The sequence below is a fragment of the Balaenoptera borealis genome (genome assembly GCF_965194805.1).
Source record: "Balaenoptera borealis genome assembly, chromosome: 19".
NCBI lineage: Eukaryota > Metazoa > Chordata > Mammalia > Artiodactyla > Balaenopteridae > Balaenoptera > Balaenoptera borealis.
The window spans coordinates 55740455-55765691 of NC_138878.1; the positions used below are offsets into that span (position 1 = coordinate 55740455).

At 45.6% G+C, this 25237-nt stretch overlaps 2 pseudogenes across 2 annotated transcripts; both read right to left on the minus strand.

Annotated features, from left to right (window-relative positions):
- Positions 1-473: 473 nt before the first annotated feature.
- LOC309616319 (F-box only protein 27 pseudogene) lies at positions 474-8235 on the minus strand (annotated as a pseudogene). Its single transcript has one exon. The product of its transcript is annotated as an F-box only protein 27 pseudogene (transcript).
- A 10580-nt stretch (positions 8236-18815) lies between these two features.
- LOC309616514 (F-box only protein 27 pseudogene) lies at positions 18816-19710 on the minus strand (annotated as a pseudogene). The gene is made up of 3 exons (XR_014249824.1): positions 19280-19710; positions 19043-19120; positions 18816-18966 (listed from the first exon to the last, which is right to left on the minus strand). The product of XR_014249824.1 is annotated as an F-box only protein 27 pseudogene (transcript).
- Between the last annotated feature and the right edge of the window lie 5527 nt (positions 19711-25237).

A 25237-nucleotide genomic window follows, 5' to 3' on the forward strand; every position in this document is an offset into this window, starting at 1 on the left:
GGAAGCAGTACCAGCATTGGCGTCCTAGGAAGGGAGGCATTTAATCTTTATTCTTAATATGGACATTTTTACTTCTGATCAATGCACCTTTTTCTTTAATAATTAAAGCAGATGTACAATGTATTTTTTTTTTTTTTTTTTAATTTTATTTATTTATTATTATTTTTGGCTGCGTTGGGTCTTCGTTGCTGCACGTGGGCTTTCTCTAGTTGTGGCGAGCAGGGGCTACTCTTCGTTGCGGTGCGCGGGCCTCTCATTACGGTGGCTTCCCTTGTTGTGGAGCACAGGCTCTAGGCGCGCGGCCTTCAGTAGTTGTGTCATGCGGGCTCTAGAGCGCAGGCTCAGTAGTTGTGGTGCACAGGCCTAGTTGCTCCGCGGCATGTGGGATCTTCCCGGACAAGGGCTTGAACCCGTGTCCCCTGCATTGGCAGGCGGATTCTTAACCACTGCGCCACCAGGGAAGTCCCTACAATGTATTTTTGATAGGCTGTAAACAGGCTGTTTTAGTTAGCATAAAATTTGAGTTACATCATGTATAAGCCACAATGTCTTCCCCAGACCTCAATATGTGAAAATTTCTTTCATCAGAAATCAGGGAAGGTCTAGGAGGCTGAAGCCTTTTCCCTACAAACAAGAAACAGGGGCCTTGGAAAGACTTTTTACTCGGGAGGGCCCTGCAGGGTCCTCCTCAGTTTCAATCCCCCCTTTTCTTTGATACTCCTCATTCTTGAGGGGAACAGGGGTGGAACAAGAAAAGGACTAAAGTTTTGGGTAAAGAGGTTAATCATAGACTTGGTAAGGGTTACAGTTTTAGGGGGACTCGGTTTCAAACAGAGAGCAGCTCAGCTGTTTCAAACCATGAGCAACTCCATGACCACCAGGCCCTGGGGTTTCACCATTCCCCACCCCCTCCCTTTCTCCCAAACAGGGTAACCATACTTTAGGTAGCTAGGCTCCTTCTAGCAGTGCCACCCCTGCCACAACTGTGCACATGTTTGTGTGGCCCCAAGATTACCCCCATGGTTGGATATTTGCCAGAAGGACTTGGGGGACTCAGCCTATAGTTGGACTCACTCCAGGGGTGCAGTAAGGATGCACGGTGGATCCTAAGGGAAAAACACACAAGCAGAGACTGGAAGAATCCATGTGCCTCTTCCTTCTGTCCTCTCCCTTCCCCGGGGGGGTCACGCAAAATGTTCTCTTCTCCCAGCAATAAAAATGCAGTCACGTGTGTGTGATGTCCAGGGAATCTCATGAGGGACCCAGCACCCTAGGGTTTCACTGGGCCCTGGACACAGAGGACCCTCTCTGCCTGGCATGTACCAAAATTCCAGGCTCCCCATATGAAAGCAGGTGTTGAGCAGAAACCACAGTGTTTGCACAGTCTAAGAACAATGAGCCTTCTTATCAGTTAGGAAATGGTGGGACAACTTCCAAAATTCAAGTTCCCAGATTCCAGCCCACCTTGCAAACAGGCTTTTCAAAGAAGAGAGACAAGATATGTTAAGCCTTTCTGTTATTTTATCAATGTGACCTTCATTATTCCAATTGTAGTTATGTAGAAGAATGTCCATATCTGTAGAAAATACACATGAAAGGATTTTGCAGTGATGTTGATGGTGCATCAAGTTGGAAATGTACTAAATGTTTCAGGGGGGAAAAGCTCTATGTACTATAACTACAATGTATCTTTAAGTTTGAGATTCTGTCAAAATAAAAATATATTAAAAAATACATTAAAAAAACATATAGAAGAGGGGACAACTGATGGGGGTGTGGATTGAGGACTGGCCATAAGTTGAAAACTGTTTCTGGGTAATAGATACATGGAGATTACAATACTTTTCTCTCTATATTTACTTATATATAGAATTCTCCAAAACAAAATTTAAAAACCCTGTCAGCAAAGATGTCTTCTAAATGTGGTTATTTCTGGAAAGGAAGGGAAATTGCACTGGAGGCCGCTTTGTATTTGTCTATAACACTGTGTTTCTACACACACACGCAGAAGATGAGAAATTCAGATAAGCAAAATAGGAGGTACAAAAATCACCTCTATCCACTGTTCACCATTGCAGTAACCCTGTAATGCGTTAGTTCATATTCTTATTATGAATAGATATATCCAGAAGGTAATCCAGAATACAAATACAAGGAAATATATGTATCTAAATAAATATATGTATAAGTTTCACTTGGCATATATGTACACACACCTACAAATACGCATATATGTACAGTACAACACGTAGGAGTATATATGCAAAAATTAAATTATAAGCCTGTTTCTTCAGGCAAATGTCTCCATCTTTCCCTCCCTGTAATTGCCTGTTTCATATTCCTCCTATCCAAATCTCTCCAGTTGACCCAAAATTATCCAAATCACTCCAGAGTTGAAGTGTCCAAACCAGTATCTACTCCAGGACCACACACTACATGTGGTCATGACTCTTAGGTCTGTTTCAACCTGTCGCACTCCCCTTTTGATGATACTGGAAAAACACTAACCCCTCTAGCTGTGTCTCCCTGCCAGGTGGGTGGGGCAGGGTAGTTACATCAAAGGCAGCAGCAGGCTTCATCTGCATTTCATCAGGAGACTGGAACTCCTTAGGGATCCTGCAGCAGTGAGGCTAGCCACGACCCCTGGACTGGGGTGGGGACAGCCGGATCCCGCCATTGCATGGTCCTCTCTCACCCTCATCATGACTAGAATGTCACAAATGTGGTGTCACTGTGACACTGTACCCACATCCACCACCTGCCTAATGCTTTTAACCCTAATTGATCATCTTTGACTCCATGATTTCCGTAGGGCTTGGGAAACAGGGTGCTAACACTTCCATGCTCTTGACTGGAGAACACCTTCTACTGGTGTTTTCTTCTGTACAGTTTTCCCTCCTCAACTGGGACAACTCCTTACTGTGAACAAAGTAGTCACCAAGGCTGTAACATTGTATTTCTATTAAAAAGAGCTGAGACACTTTTGGCAAAATAATACATTTATGACCTATGATCGGCAGATATATTGCTCATTTATTCTCTCCATGTTTAAAAAGAATTTCGAAATAACAAAATAATTATATACCCCATACAATTCAGGGTAGGGTTGGGCTCGGGGGACCGCTTCATTGTTCACAGGGTGGGCAGAAACCTGTCTCCAAACATGTTTTGAGCTAGTTTAACTTTCAGCTCTGAGTCCTGGTCCCAGTCTTGAAATCACAGAAGGTTGGGGCCTGGAATTTTCTCAGCCATAGGGATAAGGTTCCAGTTCAGACAGGAGGAGAGGGCTTCCTGGAAGGGACCAATAAAGTCTCTGATGCAGAAACAGGAGGAGGCAAGGGCAGAGGGCACTGGGGCCGAGCCAGAGGGGCCTGGCATGGGGGGAGGGCGAGGAGCTCTCTCCCGGTCCAGCATTTCGCCGTGCTCACCCCTGCGTCTCCACTCAGTAGAACAGGGGCTGCCTTAGAGCAGCAGCAGCCTGTAAATCTGATGGAGGAACTTTCTCCTAGTAGCTTCCAGAACCTGAAGACAGGGCCCAGTAGGAACTTCGACTGGATTCATGAGATCCCAGGATGTCAGGGAGCTACAAGCCCTTGATTACTGAGATGGCCCTGCCAAGGGGCCCAGCTTCTGGAAGGCACGGTCAGGTCGTTTTACAAGGACAGCCCACGACTAGGACAGACGGACCCGCACAATCACACTGGAGTTGAACAGATAGAATACGTACTGCTGAGAACAGAAATCAATATCCCGGACTCAGTGTTCAAAAGACACAAAGCGGACACCCTTCCTGAGGTTGGAGAACACATGGCTGGCCTGTAGGCAGAAAAAGAGGTAAGTCTCATTGTGCCATGGCCTTCCCCTCAAAAGCTGAGTTGGGGGCCTTCTGACAGGTGTATTTTCCATAGATGGCTGCAACAATGTCTCCAGTTCCACATGCACTTCTAGAATCACGCCACTCCTCACCCAGGGCTGGAGTCTAATTCCCGTCCCCTTGAATCTGGGCAGGTTTCCTTGTAACCAAGAGTGTGGTGGAAGTGATGATGAGTGATTTTGCCAAGTGACTTCCAAGGCTGGGTCAGAAAGGCAATGCCACTTCTGCTGGTTTCTCCAGAAGCCTCATGGTGGAGGCTTGAGCCACCAAGAAGCAGTCTGATTGCCCTAAAGCCGCCAGGTTGTGAGGAAGCACAAACTAGACCAAGCAGAGAGATCCCAAGGCCAAGCTCTGAGACTAAACCAAGAGGTGCTTGGCCAGCCACCAGCTGCTGTATATACACTCACACCCCAACATGCCTTCAGCTCCAGCCTGTGTCTGAAATGCAACTACATGAGAGACCAGAGCCAGAGACTCCCAGCAGAGCCCTACTCATAGAACCCACGAGAGGTGAGAAAATGAGTATTGTTGATATTAAGCCACTAATTTTGGGGGCGGTTTGTTATGCAGCAATAGATCAACAGAGGCCCCACTGTCCTTTCCCACTCCCCTGTCAGAGACTCACCTCAAAGGAGAAACTGTTTCTACACTGGGGGATGGGAAAAGGCAAAGGAGAGCAATGATACAGGATGGCCTGGCTGGCATCTAGACGCTGGACAATCAGCCGATACAAACTGTCAGTGTACTGTTGTTCTGTCCACCTGTGGGAGAAGGGAGATCTTGAAGGCTGGATTTGTCGCCCGATCTCTTTGGGGGTTTGCCTGCTTCACCTGCATGGCTTTCCCATGTATGCAAACCCAAAATGGTGCTGGAGTCCTGGGAACTAGCACCATCAGTGTCACTTGGGAGCTTGACCCCTCTGCATATCCAGCCGAATCCACCTGCACGAAACACGCTCCCCAGCTGGTCTGCATGCACATTCAGTTCAGAAGTAATGACCTAGAGCCGTGCTCTTCAGGGTACCTCCTCCCGTCGTATTATTTCTCATTCTATGCTTCAATGGTGGCAAAAGATGTCAATTCCAATGTGTACAGTGTTCATGTTTTAAGATACAATTTTCTTATCAGCCACGTAGAAGGACCCAGGGGCATCTAAATAAATTGGTGATGGGATATCCAGCAACATTCAAAGAAACAACATACAATGTAGATGGATAAATTTTTGATGTTAGAAGTTAAAATTTAAAAACTTAAGAGTAATGGGCTGTATAAGTACACAAACAACTACCTTTCACATCACCCCACTTCTTAGAATCAGATGTCCATTCTACTTCTCCCACAGTATTGTGTCCTAATTTAGTATTAATATATTTTTATGTTCTTATGACTTACCTTTCACACTGTTCTGTGCCAATCACACACACACACACACACACACACACACACAAATAGCCTGCCAATAGGATTTGGTGGGGGCTGGCCACATACACCTAGATAGTCACATAATGGGGGTGAGCCACTCCAGGAAGACCAACAGTATGACTTAGGATGCAGTATGCAGTATCAGTTGACCATGATAAAGCCCCAGCAAAAACTCAGGTGAGCTTCCCTGGTTGGCAATATTCCATGCGTGCTGTCACCCATGGATGCCAGGACAGTCATGTGTCCTGACTCTAAGGGAAGAGGGCAATGGAAGTCTGCTATTGGATACTTCCCCTGGTTGCTGCCCCATGATCTTCCCCTTGACTAATTCTAATCTGTACCTGTTCCCTGTAATCAACTAATTGTATAAGAGTTTTCATTCCGTTTTGCCTTTCTAGTCAATTACTGAGCCTGAGGGTGGTCTTGGAATTGTGCCCCCTAACCTTGCAGTTGGCTCTAAACTTCTCACAGATGTTAATGCCTGGCTCTCTCACCCCAGACACTCCGATTTAATGGGTATGGAGTGTGACCCAGGCATTGGGAGTTTTCAGTGTTCCTGGGTGATGCCTGGCAAAATTTGGGAGTTACTGATTATCACAAACAAAAGGTACACCATTGCTCGAAGCAACACAAACACGCTACAGTAGTTGGATGAATGAATAAATTAAAAACAGAAGTTAGTTGTAAATACATCTGTAATAGAGGCGGGGCAGGCATGAGCTATAGCAGCCCTGCTCAGCCATTAGTTGGCGCCACAGTGGGCCCCTCCCCTTCTTGTGGATAAAAGGAGCCCAGATTCGGACTGAGGGAAGATGGTTTTTTGAGACTTTAGTCTGTCATCTTCTCGGTCTTCTAGCTTTCCAATTAAAATCGTTATTCCTGTTCCAGCAATGCGTCTCCAGATATACTGGCCTGTTCTGTGGCGAGCAGACCGAGCTTGGGCTCCGTAACACATCTGCTGATGAGATGCACATGAGGAAGTGGGAAAATTACGGTGCCTTGAAAGTGAATGTGGTAAAGCCAAAATTTCAAATGGTCACCTTGCCTGTCTCCCGAGAAGTCTTTACATCTGGGGACCATACACTATAGTGAAGGGCTATTTCTGTAAAACGGGAGAAGGACCGAGAGATAGGAATTAGGAAAGCATAGCTATATGATGTTCCCACTATTGATGTGATCTGTAGCTGAGTAATTGTAGAACAGGGAACATAAAAGCATAGAGAATTTGGAATTTGCCTCCCTTAAAATCATCTGGGTCAGGTATCCCTTGGAAAGTCTTCATGGACCCCAGTTTCAAGGCCATCACTACAGAACACAAGCTCTGGAGTCAGACAAGTATGAGCCTCATTCCAGGTCCTGCCAAGCCCTAGCTGTGCCACCAGGGGAAGTCACCTCCCCTTTCTGAACTTCGCAATTTGATGTTTCAAAACACACTTTCCCACAGGGTCAAGGGTCATGAAGGGTGCTGAAAGAGCTCACACTTCAAAGCACTGGCTAGGTACCTGACATATAACCCAATCTTACAAAGATAGGGAAACTGAGGCACACTGTGATTTGCCCAAGGCCACAAAGCTGGGAAGCCAGGGTTTGAACCTGAGAGGTTCTGGCTCCAGAATCTGACCTTTAGCCAAACTCTCCTATCTTGCCTCCTCCTAAACCAAGGGGCATCTCATTCACAGACAAGACGGAATTGGACCCAAGTCCTCTGTATAGGATCCAACCAGGCATCTTCCAATCCAGGTCCCTTTGGGGGTTAGGGGAGGGGTTCAGGGAATGTACTCTGCTAAGTACTAAAGCTCTGATGGTGGTGAAGTCTCATTTCCCTACCTGCTTTATCCTAAGGGGTTGTTAGGAGGTCTAAATAAAGTCACCCATGCCAACGTCAGCCGTCCGCAAAAGGGTTGTTTTATCATCACACTCACCAGTCAGAGACACAAATCTCCATCTTTCCACTGTCCAGGAGTTCTGGCCACAGGCCCTCCTCCTCCAGGTCCAACACTTCCTTTTTGTGACACCACCTAGGAAAGAGGGAGAAAGGTCAAGAGGCCAGGCAAGTACTCACCACCGCCCTGGCCCTTGGGGAAGAGGGACATTCACCTGTAGGAAGACAAGAAGCTGCTCTGCCTATAGGCCCTGGGCGTGACCTCCCAGTTTTCCTCTGCCCCCCAGGCATCTCCTCCACTCAGCGCGGTCCATTTCAGGAAGGCTTCTGTTAAATAAAAAAGGTTTGTGACCAAGTTCCTCGCCAGCCCACTCGCCCAGGGACATGCCTCTCGGCTTTCCTGTGCCTGCCCCTCAGCACCTTCCCACCGGCTCCCATGAGGACCCCTTTCCTGGGCTCCCCACCTTCGCCCTTGGGGTTCCGGAGGAGATTGCGTCCTATGGGTCTGCGCTCACAGAAGCGGCCCAGGACGCAGGGCCTGGGGTCGTCGGCGGGGGGCAGGTAGGTGCTGACGATGGGCCACAGGGCGGCGTGGTCTCGGGCCAGGATGTTCAGCCACAGGGCCTGGCAGTCCACCAGGGCGCGCCAGCGCGGGCACACCCGGCGGCAGTGCCCGAGCAGCACGTGAGGGGGCACGTGGCTCAGCACCACCTCGAGCAGCTCCGTGGGCAGTTGGCCCAGACCCAGCGCCTCCTTGGGTTGGGGGTCCAGAGTGGGGACCCTGGTGGGCAGGCCCTTGGAGGCTGAGGCGCACATGGTCTCCTTGCCAGGCCCGGCTGCCTCTGCTGGAGAGCCAGTCTCAAGACATCAGGGAGCTGCAGCTTCTACCAGCCCCGCCCCTGCCAGCCACACCCCAAGACTGTCACCTCCTAAGCCCACTCAGCCACCTCCTTACCCTCACCACCCCCAGCCCCATCCTCAAGGCCCCAAACTCCCAACCCGTCCTTGCCAGCAGGCGATCTAAGCCCCTGTCTACCATTTGCATCACAGCCTCCGGCAGCCAACCTCCTCTGCGACCTTGCAGACCCCCGAGTCCTACCCTGCATCTCAGCCAGTGCTCCTCGCAGGCAAGCCTTCATCTAGCGTCATGGGCCCCCATCTCTACCTCTGCCCTTTTTATTTGCCTGCCCCTCCCTTCTTAATACCCAACACCACTGCCAGCCACCTCCCCTGCCCCATGCTCCTTCTGACTCCACAGTCTCTGCCTGCCCCTCCTTTCTTACTGTCATGCCCCCTCCTCCCTCTGCCTTGCTCCGACTTACTAGCCAGCCCCTCCTGTGCCCACCTCCTGTATCCTCCAGACACCCGCCTCCTTCAGGCTGTATTTGGACTGAGAGGGAACTGCCCAACCAAACCTCCCAGAGTAGGGGCCGCCAGGAGCCAGAGTCTGTCGCTCTTTGTGCACACCAGTGGCCCCTTGGAGTGTCCCTAACCAGGCTGTAAGGCCCTTGGTGCTGAACAACTGCTGCTATTTCAGTAAGGCAGGAGGCCTCATATCCATTAGCTCCTGTAAAAATGATCACATTTAAGGACCCAGCATCTTGGAGATCATTGCACAGGAGAAAACAGGCTCCAGCAGGAGCCAGATGCATTTCTATCTGACTCCCTAAATGAGTGTTGTAACCAGTAATAACCCCAGTCAACCTTCATGGAGTCTTTTACTACCAGTCAGGGTAGCAACCCCTTGATGTAGGTATGGCTGTGCCCCCGCTTCACAAGTGAGGCCAAGTGACCTACCCAAGCTCACACAGCTAGTAGGTGACAGAGCTGGGATTTGAACTTAGCCAGGCTGGCTCAAGAATCCTTGCTTTTAACCTCTATACCAACTCTATGCAAGAAAAATAAAAGGGGAGCTACCCATATAATTTTCAATATCAGCAAGTAAAACTAGACGTGGATTCTTGCCCACATGGAACTTACCTTCTAGGGGGAGAGACATGGTGAACAGGAGGCATAGTAAGCAAATTATATACTGTTGGGAAATTATTAAAAATAAAATCCCCTGCGACTTCCCTGGCGGTCCGGTGGTTAAGACTCTGCTTCCATTACAGGGGGCACGGGCTCGATCCCTGGTCAGGGAACTAAGATCCCACATGCCACTGGGCTTGGCGAAGAAAAAAAAAATTCCCTGCCAATCCCCCCAAATCCTCTCCACAAATATAGAAGAGAATAAAACAGTTTTTTAAAAAAAATGGAATAAGCATTAAATCAGACTGTAATTCACATGGGCCATGATGAGCAGTGGACGTGACATGAAAGTTGTGTAGTATGTTAGAAGGTGATCAGTGCTCTGGGAAATAGAGCAGGGAAGGGAAAATGGGGCCATAAGCAGTCTGGGAAGGGAGGCCCTGAGTTCTGAGAGATGGATTGACTATTATACGGGCCAAATTTCTTTGCAATATGTACACTGTCAAAAAAATTTTTACTATTGTTGTTTTCTAACATATCCCAAAGTGGAATAGTGTAAGGAGCGCCAACAGTTAACTCCCGACCGATCTGGTTTCATCTCTACTCCCACCCACTTGCTCCCCCAGGCAATTTGAAGCAAATCTTAGAAACCACACCCTTCTGCCCTTGGCAATACATTATTTTTTGATGTAATGTTTAAGCTATGGGAATCTCTTTGATAATGAGATTATTAAAATTGATTATGACCCAATCTTGAGTTCAAAAAGTGGTTTAAAAATAGTTTAAAATCTTCAAGTAAGATTAAAGGGCAGATACTGACAAGCAAATTTTCTTCTCCATTCTTTAATTTCCTCCTCAGAGACAGTCTCTGTTAATTCTTGGAATTACATCCCATGAGGTACTCTGATTAAGAAGGAAACCAAATATAATTGGGTTCCAAAAGGGCTTACCACCCAGAAGATAATGATTAGAGAGTAATAGCTCCCAGAAGAGGAGGGTGTACAAGGCACCCCAGGGGCCTTTTGGGAAAGTTATGGGTGCATTTTGGTGTCACAGTAATGGGAGTGCTATTGGGAAGCCATGCACAGGACAGTGCCACCCAGGGGAGAACTATCGTGGATTCCTCCTCCTAGCCAATGTCCTGTGTGTTTTCATGTAGGAGGAAAGCTCCTGGATGAACAGCCACTCACTGGAACTCTGGCTGGCATCATGTACAATTGGAACAAAGCCAATGCTTGTGAGCACTTAACTTTTAAATGGCCCGGAGGGAGTTCTTTTGACATTCTAGAGAAAGTCAGCTTGATAAAACACCTCTTCAAAATTCTGACCCCAAGAGAATAAAAGTATTCCTCTGAGAAAGCTTGAAATTATAACTCTTATTAGGTCCTTGAAATGTATATTGCATCTATATTTATCAAAGATATTGGCCTGTAATTTTCTTTTTTGGTAGTGTCTTTGTCTGGTTTTGGTATCAGGGTGATGATGGCTTCATAGAATGACTCTGGGAGTGTTCCCACCTCTTCAGTCTTTTGGAAGAGTTTGAGAAGGATTGGTATAAGTTCTTCTTTGTATGTTTGGTAGAATTCCCCAGTGAAGCCATCCGGTCCTGGACTTTTGTTTGTAGGGAGTTTTTAAATTACAGAGTCTATTTCACTTCTAGTGATAGATTTGTTCAAATTATCTATTTCTTCGTGATTCAGTTTTGGTGGGTTGTATGTTTCTAGAAACTTGTCCATTTCTTCTAGGTTATCCAATTTGTTGGCATATGACTGTTCATAGTATTCTCTTATGGTTTTTTGTATTTCTGCAATATCAGTTGTTATTTCTCCTCTTTCTTTTCTTTTTTTTCCTTTATTATTATTATTTTTTGGCTGTGCTGCCCACATGTGGGATCTTAGTTCCCCATCTAGAGGTCGAACTTGTGTCTCCTGTAGTGGAAGCTCAGAGTCCTAACCACTGGACCACCAGGTAATTCCCATTTCTCCTCTTTCAATTCTTATATTGTTTAAGTCCTCTCTCTTTTCTTCTTGGTGAGCTGGCCAGAGTTTTGTCGATTTCATTTACCCTTTCAAAAAACCAGCTCTTGGTTTTATTAATTTTTTTTAGTTAATTAATTAATTTATTTATTTATTTTTGGCTGCATTGGATCTTTGCTGCTGCACACGGGCTTTCTCTAGTTGTGGCAAGCCGGGGCTACTCTTCACTGCGGTGTGCGGGCTTCTCATTGCGGTGGCTTCTCCTGTTGCGGAGCACAGGCTCTAGGCACATGGGCTTCAGTAGTTGTGGCTTGCAGGCTCTAGAGCACAGGCTCAGTAGTTGTGGTGCACGGGCTTAGTTGCTCTGTGGCATGTGGGATCTTCCCAGACCAGGGCTCGAACCCCTGTGCCCTGCATCGGCAGGCAGATTCTTAACCACCGCGCCACCAAGGAAGTCCCAGTTTTATTAATTTTTAAAAAAAAATTTTCTGGGCTTCCCTGGTGGCGCAGTGGTTGAGAATCTGCCTGCCAATGCAGGGGACACGGGTTCGAGCCCTGGTCTGGGAAGATCCCACATGCCGCGGAGCAACTAGGCCCGTGAGCCACAGCTACTGAGCCTGCGCGTCTGGAGCCTGTGCTCCGCAACAGGAGAGGCCGCGATAGTGAGAGGCCCGCGCACTGCGATGAAGAGTGGCCCCCGCTTGCCGCAACTAGAGAAAGCCCTCGCACAGAAACGAAGACCCAACACAGCCATAAATAAATAAATAAATTAATTAATTAAAAAAAAAATTTTCTAAAGTGTAGTTTATTTATTTCCTCTTTGATCTTTATTATTTCCTGCCTCGTGATGAGTTTAGGTTTTCTTTATTCTTCTTTTTCTAATTCCTTTAGGTGGTAATGTAGGTTGTTTACTTGAGTTTTTTTGTTTATTTGTTTTTTGAGGAAGGCCTGTTTCACTATGAACTGCTTTTGCTGCATACTGTAGATTTTGTATGGTTGTGTTTTCATTGTCATTTATCTCAAGGTATTTTTTAATTTCCTCTTTGAGTTCATTGTTGACCCATTGATTTTTTAGTAGCATGTTGTTTAGCCTCCATGGAGTCATTATTTTTCCTGTGGTTGATTTCTAGTTTCATGCTGTTGTGGCCTGAAAAGATGTTTAAAATAATTTCTATTCTCTTAAATTTGTTGAGGCTTGTTTTGTGTCCCAGTATGTGGTCTATCCTAGACAATGTCCCATGTTCACTTGAAAACACTGTCTATCCTATTTTGTTTTGTTTTGTTTTTTGATATAATATACTGAAAATATCAAGTAAGCCTAACTGTTTTATTGTATCATTCAGGATCTCTATTGCCAAAAACAGACCTTTCTAGGCAGATAGGCCAAGGTCTGTTAATCCTTTCTGTTATTTCATCAGGCAGTTATTTAATCAATGTGACCATCATGATGCCAATGGTTGTATTTTATTTACGTAGGAGAATGTCCATACTTGTAGAAAATACACATGAAAGGATTTTGCTGTGATGTTGATGGCACATCAAGTTGGAAATGTAATCAGTGTTTCACAGGGGAAAAAAAAGTTCTATGTTCCATTCCTACAACTTCTCTATAAGTTTGGGATTGTGTCAAAATAAAAATATATTAAATATATATATATATATAGAAGAGGAGAGAATTGATGGGGGATTGGATTGAAGACTGACCATAAGTTGATAACTGATTCTGGGTAATAGATACATGCAGCATACAATACTCTTCTCTCTACATTTGCTTATATTTAGAATTCTCTATAACAAAATAAAAACCCTGTCAGCAAAGATGCCTTCTAAATTTGGTTATTTCTGGAAAGGAAGGGAAATTGCATTGGAGGATGCTTTACATTTGTCTATAACATAGTATTTCTACACACACATAGGAAATGGGAAATTCAGATAAGCAAAATCAATAGGTATAAAAATCTTCACCACTTGAGCACCATTGCAGTAACCCTGTAAAAATTTAGCTCCTATTCTTATTTGTCTGAATATATATATATCCAGAATGCAATCCAGAATACAAATATAAGGATATATATACATATATATGTATATAATTTAAATTTGCCATATATATATACACATACCTACATATATGCACATATGTACAATATAAATAGAAATATATATTCATCCAAATTAAATTATATGGTTGCTTTTTTTGTTGAGCCAATTGTCTCCACCTTTCCCTTCCTGTAAATGCTGTCTCATATTCCTCATATCCAAATTCCTCCAGTTGACCTAAAAATATCCTACAGAGCTAAATTGTCTGAACCAGGACCACACACTACATGTGGTCATGATTCTTAGGTCTGTTTCAACCTGTCACACTCCCCTTTTGATGATACTGGCAAAACACTGTCCCCAGTGGGTGTGTCCCATGCTTATACTGCAGGTGGGTGGGGCAGTTCAGGGTAGTTACATCAAAGGCAGCAGCAGGCTTCATCTGCATTACATCAGGAGACTGGAACTCCTTAAGGATCCTGCAGCAGTGAGGCTAGCCACGACCCCTGGACTGGGGTGGGGACAGCCGGATCCTGCTATTGCTTGGTTCTCTCTCACCCTCATCATGACTAGAATGTCACCAATGTGGTGTCACTGTGACACTGTACCCACATCCACCACCTGCCTAATGCTTTTAACCCTTATTGATCATCTTTGACTCCATGATTTCCGTAGGGCTTGGGAAACAGGGTGCTAACACTTCCATGCTCTCGACTGGAGAACAACTTTTATAGGTGTTTTCTTCTGTACAATTTTCCCTCCTCAACTGGGACAACTCCTTACTGTGAACCAAGTAGTCACCAATGCAGAAACATTGTATTTCTATTAAAAAGACATGAGACACTATTGGCAAAATAATACCTTTATTACCTATGATTGGCCGATATATTCCTGATTTATTCTTTCCGTGTTTGAAAAGAATTTCAAAATAACAAAATAATTTTATACACCATACAATTCAGGGTAAGGCTGGACTCAGGGGACCACTTGATTTTTCACAGGGTGGGCAGAACCCTCTGTCCCCATACATTTTTTTGAGGTAGTTTGACTTTCAGCTCTGAGTCCTGGTCCCAGTCTTGAAACGCCATGGGGTTAAGTTCACCACCCGTGGGGGCTGGAATTTTCTCAGCCATAGGAATGAGCTTCTAGGAGACAAGGGCAGAGGGCACTGGGGCCGAAACAGAGGGCCTGGTGTGGGTGGAAGGTGAGAAGCCCTCTCACGATCCAGTGTTTCCCTGTGCTTATCACTGCGTCTCCACTCAGTAAAACAGGGGCTGCCTTAGAGCAGCAGCAGCCAGTAAATCTGATGGAGGAACTTTCTTATAGTAGCTTCCAGAATCTGAAGACAGGGCCCAGTAGGAACTTCGACCGGATCCAGTAGATCCCAGGATGTCAGGGAGCTACAAGCCCTTGATTACTGAGATGGCCCTGCCAAGGGGCCTAGCTCCTGGGAGGCACGGTCAGGTAGTTTTCCAGGACAGCCCTCGACTAGGACACACAGACCTGCACGATGACACTGGAATTCGTCACAGAGATTCCATACTGCTCATTTCTGAATTCCAAGTCCCAGATGCAGCATTCAAAAGACACAAAGCGAACGCCCTTCTTGAGGTTGGAGAACACGTGGCTGACCTGTAGGAAGGAAAAGAGGTAAGCTTCATTGTGACATAGGCTTCCTCTCAAAAGCTGAGTTGGGGTCTTCAGGCAGGTGGTATTTTCCATAGATGGCTGTGACAATGTCTCCACAGGTACTTCTAGAATCATGCCGCTCCTTATCCAAGGATAGGGTCTAATTCCTGTTCCCTTGAATCTGGGCAGGTTTCCTTGTAACCAAGAGTGTGGTGGAAATGACGCTGGTGACTTTTGCTAAGTGACTTCCAAGGCTGGGTCAGAAAGGCAATGCAGCTTCTGCTGGTTTCTCCAGAAGCCTCATGGTGGAGGCTTGAGCCACCAAGAAGCAGCTGACTGCCCTAAAGCTGCCATGCTGTGAGGAAGCCCAAACTAGACCAAGCAGAGAGATCCCATAGCCAAGCTCTGAGACTAAACCAAGAGATGCTTGGCCAGCCACCAGTTGTATACACACTCACATCCTGCCCTGTCCTTCGGCCCCAGCCAGTGTCTGAAGGCAACTACATGAGAGAATGGAGCCAGAAGCACCCAGCAGAGCCCTACTTATAGAAACCACGAGAGGTGATAAAATGAGTTCTGATGCTATTAAGCCACTATATTTGAGGGCAATTTTTTATGCAGCAATAGATTATCATAAGCCTCACTGTCCTTTCCCACACCCCAGAGACTCACCCGAGGAGAGACGCTGTTTCTCCACTTCCAGATAGGAAAAGGCAAAGGAGAGAAATGATCCAGGATGGCCTGGTTGGCATCTAGAAGTCGGACAGTTAGCTGATATATACAGTCAGTTCTTTGTTGGTCCTTCCGCCTGTGGGAGAAGGGAGACCTTGAAGGCTGGACTTGCCTTCCCATCTCTTTGGGGGTCTGCCTGCTTCACGTGAATGGCCTTCCCATGTATGCAAGTACAAAATAGTTTTGTGATCCCCGGGACTGACACCATTAGTGTCACTTAGGAGTATGGCCCCTCCGCATACCCAATGAATCCGTCTGCACTAAACTCTCTCCCCAGCTGGTCTGCATGCACATTCATTTCAGAAGTAATGACCTAGAGCCGTGCTCTTCAGGGTACCTCCTCCCATATTATTTCTCATTCTATATTTCACTGGTGGCAAAAGATGTCATTTCCAATGTGTACAACTGTGATGTTTTAAGATACAATTTTCTTATCAGCCATTTACAAGGATCCAGAGGAATCTAGATAAATTGGTGATGGGCTATCCAGCAATATTCAAAGACACAACATCCAATGTCCTTCAACGGTAAATGGATAGATTACGGTATATTCATGTAATGGAATATTATAAAGCCAGGAAAGTAAACTAACTGCAGCTACATACAATTATGGATGAATTTACAAATGTGTTATTGATTGAAAGAAGCCAGATACAAACTATATACTGTATGACTCAATATGTATTAAGTACCAAAACGGACAAGACTGATCTATGGTGACAGAATTCAGGATGGTGCTACCCTTGGGTTGAAAGTGATGGGGAATGGTGCATGAGGGATGCTGAGGGTGGGGTTTGCTGGCAACATTCTGTTCTTGATTTAGCGAATGTATTCACCTCGTAATAATTCACTGAGTTGCACAACCAAGACATGTGCATTTTTGATGTTAGAAATTAAAAATTTAAAAACAAGAGTAATAGGTGGTATAAATACACAAACAAGTAAGTATCTCCTTTTACAGAGATTTCACATCACTCCACTTCTTGGACTTAGATGTCCATTCTACTTCTCCCACAGAATTTTGTCCTAATGTAGTACTAATGTATTTTTAAATTCTTCTGACTTACCTTTCATACTGTTTGTGCCAACCCCCCCCACACACACACACTCAAAGAATATAATTAGAAATTTAAAATTTTTCCTGTGACCATAAAACTCTAAGCATTAACATTTTTTCTTTTGGATTAAACTATTTCCTACTAGCGATTCCCAGACATTGCTGCAGATTGGAATCATCTGGAATCTTGAAATGATACCTTATAGAAAAGCATTTAGACCTGTCCAAAGGTAACGTCTTTGCTGTCCACTACTGGGAGGTAATCTCTGGACCCTTGGACTGTTATGTCTGACGGGAGTATCTTTGTTCACCTGGGGACCTTGGGTCACATTGAATAGCCTGCCAATATGATTTGGTGGGGGCTGGCCACATCCACATAGATAGTCTATAATGGGAGCAAACCACAGCAGGAAGACCAACAATGTGACTTAGGATGCCTCACGCAATATCAGTTGACCTGGAGGCTGAGATGAAACACAGGATAAAGCCCCTATAAACTCAGGTGAGCTTCCCTGGTTGGCAATATTCCATGCGTACTGTCACCCAGGGAGGCCAGGACAGTCATGTGTCCTGACCCCATGCGGAGAGGGCAATGGAAGTCTGGTATCCCCTGGATGCTGCCCTGTGATCGTCCCCTTGGCTAATTTTAATCTGTATATTTTCCATGTAATAAACTAATTGTATAATAGTTTCCATTCAGTTCTGTCTTTCTAGTCAATTACTGAGCCTGAGGGTGGCTTTGGGAATCCCCCAAACTGGCAGTTGGAAGGTGGTCTTGACATTGTGCCCTTTAACTTCATAGTTGGCTCTAAACTTCTCACAGATGTTGATGCCTGGCTCTCTCAGCCTAGACACTCTATTTAATTGGTATAGAGTGTGACCCAGATATTGGGAGTTATAGATATTTTGGGTGATGTATGACAAAACTGGGGAGTCACTGATTATTACAATCAACTGGTACACCATTGCTCAAAGCCACACAACCATGCTACAATAGTTTGATAAAGGATTAAATTAAAAACAAAAGTTGATTGGAAATACACCTCCTAAAGATATGGATTTGCAGAGGGAGGAAGTTTACGGTGCCTTGATTGAAAGTGAATGTGGTAAGGCCAAAATTTTAAATGGTCACTTTTCCTGTCTCTCAAGTAGTCTTTACATCTGGGGACCACGTAACACAGTGAGGGGCTTTCATTTTCTGTAAAACTGAAGAAGGATTGTGAGATAGGAATTGGGAAAGGATAACTATATGATGCTCCCACTATCGATGTGAACTGTAGTGAGTTGTTTTAGAACAAGGAACATAAAACTGTAGAGGACTTGGATTTTACCTTGCTTAAAATCATCTGGGTCCTGTATCCCCTGGAAGGTGCTCATGGACCCCAGTTTCAAGACCATCACTACAGAGCACAAGGGTCAGACAAGTATGAGTCTAATGCCAGGCCCTGCCAAGTCTTAGCTGTGCCACCAGGGAAAAATCACCTCCCCATTCCAAACTTCTCAGTTTGAGGTTCCAAAAATAACTTTCCCACAGGATCAAGGATCATGAAGGGTACTGAAACAGCTCAAACTTCAAAGCACTGGCTTTGTGTTTGACATATAACCCTATCTTATAAAGATAGGGAAACTGAGGCACACTGTGACTTGCCCAAGGCCACAAAGCTGGGAAGCCAGGGTTTGAACCTGAGAGGTTCTGGTTCCAGAATCTGACCTTTAGCCAAACTCTCCTACCTTGCCTCCTCCTAAACCAAGGGGCATCTCATTCACAGGCAAGACTTAGTTGGGCCCAAGTCCTCTGTATAGGATCCAAACTGGCATCTTCCAATCCAGGTCCCTTTGGGGGTTAGGGGAGGGGTTCAGGGAATGTACTCTGCTAAGTACTAAAGTTATGATGGTGGTTAAGTCTCATTTCCCTACCTGCTTTATCCTAAGGGGCTGTTAGGAGGCCTAAATAAAGTCACCCAGGGACTTCCCTGGTGGCGCAGTGGTTAAGAATCCACCTGCCAATACAGGGGACATGGGTTCAATTCCTGGTCGGGGAAGATCCCACATGCCACGGAGCAACTAAGCCCGTGTGCCACAACTACTGAAGCCAGTGTGCCTAGACCCCGTGCTCCTTAACAAGAGAAGCCACAGCAATGAGAAGCCAGGGAACCACAACGAAGAGTAACCCCAGCTCTCCACAACTAGAGAAAAACCCACAGCGCAGCAACCAAGACCCAGTGCAGCCATAAATAAATAAATAAATAAATAAATAAATAAAAATGGGCTGTTTTTATCATCACACTCACCAGTCAGAGACACAAATCTCCATCTTTCCACTGTCCAGGAGTTCCGGCCAGAAGCCCTCCTTCTCCAGGTCCAACACTTGCTTCTTGTGATACCCCCTAGGAAAGAGGGAGAAAGGTCAATGAGGACCAGGCAAGTACTCAACAGCCGCCCTTGGGGAATAGCGACACGCACCTGCAGGCAGACAGGAAGCTGGTCAGCATATAGGCACTAGGTATGACCTCCGAGTGTTCCCCCGCCGCCGCCCAGCGTCTTCACTGCTCAGCACTGTCCACTTCAGGACACCTTCTGTTAAATGAAAACGGGTCCCCACGTTCCTTGCCATCCCACCCGCCCAGGGACAAGTCCCCTGGGGTTTCCCGCGGGGACCTGCACCTCCCGCTCCTCCCTTGGGATCCTGTTCCACGCCACCCACGGAGTCCAAGCGCCCCCCGCATCTGGCCCCTCCCACCTGCTTCCTCGAGGAGGACCCCTTTCCTGGGCTCCCCACCTTCGCCCTTGGGGTTCCGGAGGAGGTTGCGTCCTATGGGTCGGAGCTCGCAGAAGCGGCCCAGGACGCAGGGCCTGGGGTGGTCGGCGGCGGGCAGGCAGGTGCGGAGGACGGGCCACAGGGCGGCGTGGTCTCGGGCCAGGATGTTCAACCACAGGGCCTGGCAGTCCACCAGGGCGCGCCAGCGCCGGCACACCCGGCGGCAGCGCGCGAGCAGCACGTGAGGGGGCACGTGGCTCAGCACCATCTCGAGCAGCTCCGTGGGCAGCTGGCCCAGACCCAGCGCCTCCTCGGGTTCAGGCTCCAGCGCGGAAACACCGACTAGCCAGTTCCTGGAAGCCGAGGCACCCATGGTCTCCTCTCCAGGCTCGGCTGCCACTGTGGGAGAGCCAGTGTCAAAACGTCAGGGACCTGCAGCCATGACAGCCCGCCCCTGCCAGCTACACCCCAAGACTGTCACCCCCCAAAGCCCGTCAGCCGCCTCCCCATCCTCACCACCCCCGGCCCCATCCTCAAGGCCCCAGGCTCCCAGCCCGTCCTTGCCAGCGGACCACTGCAGCCCCCTGCAGCCAACCCCCTCTGTGGCCTCACTGACCCCTTGGAGTCCTACCCTGCATCTCGGCCAGTGCTCCTGGAAGGCGGGCCTTCACCTTGCTTCATGTGCCCCCATCTCTAAGTCTGCCCTTTTTATAGGCCTGCCCCTCCCTAACACCCAGCACCACCCACACCCCTGCCCCTCCCCCTGCCCCACCTTACCTGTCTCCCAGTCTCTGCCTGCCCCTCCCTTCTCACTGTCGTGCCCCCTCCTCCCTTCACCTTGCACTAATTTACAAGCCAGCCCTTCCCCCCTCCCACCCCCCGTATTCTCTAGATAACCCCTCCATCGGACTGTATTTAGACTGGGGGGTTAATATGGAACCGAATACCACACGGAAGACGTTGTCGGACGTTTATCAATACAAATGTTCTAGAAATTATATGAAGTTCCTAAAATTTGAAATATCCTGTTATGTGGTCAGTCATAATCCTAGTTATTATCTTAAAATGCTGTATGTCACAGAAACAGCCAAATTTCCTTGACAATTGCATTGTAATCGGTCTTCAACCATGCTTTTTAAGTCTTTTGTCGTTCATAGACAGTTATTGTCTTACTCTGATGCTTTTACAAACATGCTTGTAGATGAGTTGCTTTTACACTACAAAACTAAATTAGACTTGGTAGCAAAGGGACTTTCACTTTGTATGATGGTTATTTCAGAAATGACTCTCTTATTTATTTTTATTTATTTATTTTTGGCTGCGTTGGGTCTTCCATTGCTGCGCGCAGGCTTTCTCTAGTTGCCGCGAGCGGGGGCTACTCTTCGTTGCGGTGCGTGTGCTTCGCATTGTGGTGGCTTCTCTTGTTGTGGAGCACGGCGCTAGGCGGGTGGGTTTCTGTAGTTGTGGCGCTCCGGCTTAGTTGCTCTGCGGCATGTGGGATCTTCCCGGATCAGGGATGGAACCCGTATCCCCTGCATTGGCAGGCGGATTCTTAACCACTGCGCCACCAGGGAAGTCCCAGGAATGACGTTTATGGACGGCTTCTGAGGAAGTGGTAATAGGGTCTCCTTTAACTGTCTCACCATTAGTTGAGTCTCTTCTAAACTCTCAGCACACTCAGCACAATTCTATAAGCGAACTAACTTCTTATGAAGTATTGTTGCTTTCTGCACCTAATACTACCCTGGTTTTCCTTTTTCTTTTCTTTTTTTTTTTTTTGGCTGCACCGTGACAGACTTTTAGTTCCTGACCAGGGATCGAACCTGGGTGCCCGGCAGTGAAAGCACCAAGTCCTAACCAGGGAATTCCCTGGGAATTCCCAATATTACCCTGGTGTGATGTAATAACATTAATCTTGCAACTTTGCTTCCAGCATCACAGCAAGAAAAAAATCATGGTTGCATTTTGTTAACAGATTATATTCTCGCTCCCAGGAATGACTTACAAGAAGTCCCTGTTGATAATGCTGATGTAATTAGATTTACAGATGGGTCGTACTTAAGGGATGAGCAGGGACATTACCGAGCTGGATATACAATAACGCCCACAGTGGACATAATTGAAAGCTCTTATTTACCAGAAACAAAGTCAGCACAACATGCCAAATTAATTTCCTTAACTCTAGGATGTCAATTAGTTAAAGACCAGGTAACAAATACTTATACTGACAGTTACTATGCTTTTGTAGTGGTACACAACTTTGGAATGCCATGAAAACAATGAGGTTTTTAACAACTTCAGGGCAACCTATAAAAAAGATAGAAAACAGGATGCCGAGTTACTAATTGCTATATAACTGCCAAAGCAGTTAGCAATTATTAAAACACCAGGGCATTCCAAATCTGACACTATGGAAGCTAAAAGGAATCAGCTTGCTGATGCTGCAGCCAAACAGTTAGCTTTAAACATTCATCCTGTCCAGCCTTGAAAATGTCCACTCTTCTCCATTAACCCTGCTAATCCAGTAAAAGATTTCTTTCTACAGGTTCAAGAAATCATCACTAATGAAGAGAAACAGATACGGCAACAAAAAGAAGGTATTTTGACCCCACCACACAAATATGGTTTAGATATGATAAAACAAAACAAAACAAAACTTACAGTGTCTATTGAAGCCCAATTTGCCGATACTCCAGCATGTACATTCTTTACCCCACTGGGCATCTGAGAAAACGGTTTTATGGGGAAAACAATATTTTGGAAACTTTCACCCATGATGGTTCAAAGGAAACATATTACATTATTGGCAGGCCTTATTGACATACTTAAAAAAAATTGGGGCACTTCCCTGGTGGTCCAGTGGTAAAGAATCCGCCTGACAATGCAGGGAACACAGTTTCGATCCCTGGTTGGGGAACTAAGATCCCACATGCCGCGGGGCAGCTAAGCCCGTGTGCCACAACTATTGAGCTCACGCACCTCAACTAGAGCCCGCGAGCCACAAAGTACAGAGCCCACACACCCAGGAGCCTGTGCACCACAACTAGAGAAGAGAAAACCCGCATGCACCAACTAGAGAGAAACCCGCGCACCGCAATGAAGAGCCCGCGTGCTGCAGCGAAAGATCTCACATGCCTCAATGAAGATCCTGTGTGCCACAACTAAGACCCAATGCAGCCAAAAATACATTAAAAAATAAATAAATAAAATAAATAATAAATAAATCTTTAAAAAAATTGGGATCTACTTTTACAAAGAGCTCCCAGGAGGTGGAAAGGATCATGGATTATAACCCAGGGATTTTGCTTATTGGAAAGGACATCAAATAAAAGATTCTTTGCAGCCATGATGGAAAGAAACTTTTCAGATATTATTAACTAATCCATGCACAGCCAAACTGAGACACATTAATTCAAGGATTCACATCTCTCATTCTCCACCTGAATGGACTTTGATGGCTGTTTCTAGCACCTGACTTCAACTAAGACAGGCATCACCAAGTTAGGAAGAGAAGATGACAACAGCAGTAGCAGACAGCTGACCCAAGAGTCTGGGCCAGGCCTGAAAGACCCATCCTACCAGTTCAAATGTACCGTTACCAAAAGTCTGTCTTGAAATCAAAATTAAAAGTTGTTTTTTTATTTCTAGCCATGTTTTTGCCCCAAAACCCTTTAGTAATGCTATCACAAAGTATTACTACTGGGGGCAATTTAACTGATCGTTGGATTTGTCATTAAATTCCTCTGTCAATAAGGCCAATAGAAGCCCCTCATAATTCTCATCAGTGACTTTTCAGATGTTCCTGTAATCTCCAAATGTTTCCCCATCAGGATATAGCTCCAAGTCTACTACATTCAATTAATTTATACAATTCTGAAGTTTCTGGGATGAGACTGTGATGTTGCAAAAGCAAGTAGCTCTTGATTTTAAAAACTGCTTTGTAGGGGGAAGTGTGCTAGAATCCAGCCAATGTTGTACTTTCATATCAGATGAGTCCTCTAATATACCCATCTAATGACTCTCATACAAAATAAAAATTTCTACATTGAAGAACCCACTTTCTAGTCTAAATGAAATCTTTGGTAAATGGTTCAGTTTTGGGCATTCATGGCTTAAATCTCTACTTCTGACTTTGTTACTGTTATTGGTTCTGGCGATTGTGTTCTATATCATTTATAGAGTAATAATCTCTTGTACATCTCAATGTATATATATTCAAAACTCCAACGAAAATAATGATGTCTAAATGACTTGAAACTATTGATCATATCTATTGTTCTATATAAAAGGGCATACACAATGCACATACAGGGTAAAATTGGCATAAGTCCTATTGGAACTGACTGATAAAACTGACTATCAGTCCTTGTGAAGCATTCTACTAGCATAACCCCTAAAAGGAAAAGAACTGGGCTGTTAAGACTGGCAGCAGGGCTTCCTTGGTGGCGCAGTGGTTGAGAATCTGCCTGCCAATGCAGGGCACACGGGTTCAAGCCCTGGTCTGGAAAGATCCCACATGCCGCGGAGCAACTGGGCCCGTGAGCCACGATTGCTGAGCCTGCGCGTCTGGAGCCTGTGCTCCGCAACAAGAGAGGCCGCGATAGTGAGAGGCCCGCGCACCGCGATGAAGAGTGGCCCCCGCTCTCCGCAACTGGAGAAAGCCCTCACACAGAAACGAAGACCCGACACAGCCACAAATAAATAAATAAATAAATAAAATTTAAAATAAATAAAATAAAATAAAATAAAATGAGTTAAAATATTACCGATAAACAGAACTAGTATTTAAAAAAAAAAAAAAGACTGGCAGCAAAGGACATGATGGATCCAGGGTAGGTAAGCAACCACCATGGCATCAGAGGCCAAATATTTGATCACCTAATGCTTTCTATTGGAATATTAATGATCAAAAGGGGGAAAATCATGAAATAAAATCTATATTTTGAGGCAGGAAAAGAAAAAATTAAACATAAAATTGTCTCTGTGGTTTTTTAGGCCTCCTGCCTCCCTAATGTGGGATGTGTATATGCATTACACACAATCAGAGCTCCCCAAAGTGCTTGCTCAACCGAAAGGTCAATTTTTTTTCTTCTGATGCTGGTAATGTAACTTCCTAAAAAATAGCGTTCTTTCCCAGCTCTGTAGGGGGTCATGGTGAGTAGCTGCTTGCTTTGTACATTCTTACCTGGACTAGGTACCCTTGGTGAACTTTATGTAAAATATCAGTATGTTACATTGATGTGTAATGCTTTGTCTAGAAAATGTGTACGACTGTACCTTTGACTTCTAAAAGGCAGAAGAGTTCTCAGAGCTTTGTGAGAATCTGCTTCCTGGGTTATAATCCTCAGTTTGGCTTTTTTGCATTTTCATCTACAGGTGCAATTAATTGGAGCTCTCTTACCTGTGGGAGTGATGACATGGTACTATCACATTGGAAAATTGTTTGGCAGCACCTACTAGAGCTGAATATATACCTACACCATGACATGTATTCATCTAAAACAATAAAACAGCCAGTTATTTAACTAGGAAAACAAGGTTATTCAGAAGCAGTGAAGAATTGCAGTTTGGGATATGAAAATATGGTGAATCACATGCAAGTCCTCTAAAGCAAAGGAGAGAGAATTCTTTTATAGAGGAGAGGGCATGTTTGGAGGGACTGTTATAAACAAAAAGTCCATTGGAGGAAAGGAGATGTTCTAAGTATAGAGGCTTTTTCATTGGCTGAGTTGTGACAGTCTCTCATTGGCCGAGCTGTTGCCAGGCAAGGAGAAAATCTTTCTTCCTCCTGCTGGCTGTAGTAAAGTAGTGTCACTTCCTGCCAGAGATGCAAGGTAGGTCTCTTCCTTATGGGATCTGACATGGAGGGGTACCTGTGTGACAGCTCTCCTTTCTGGCCT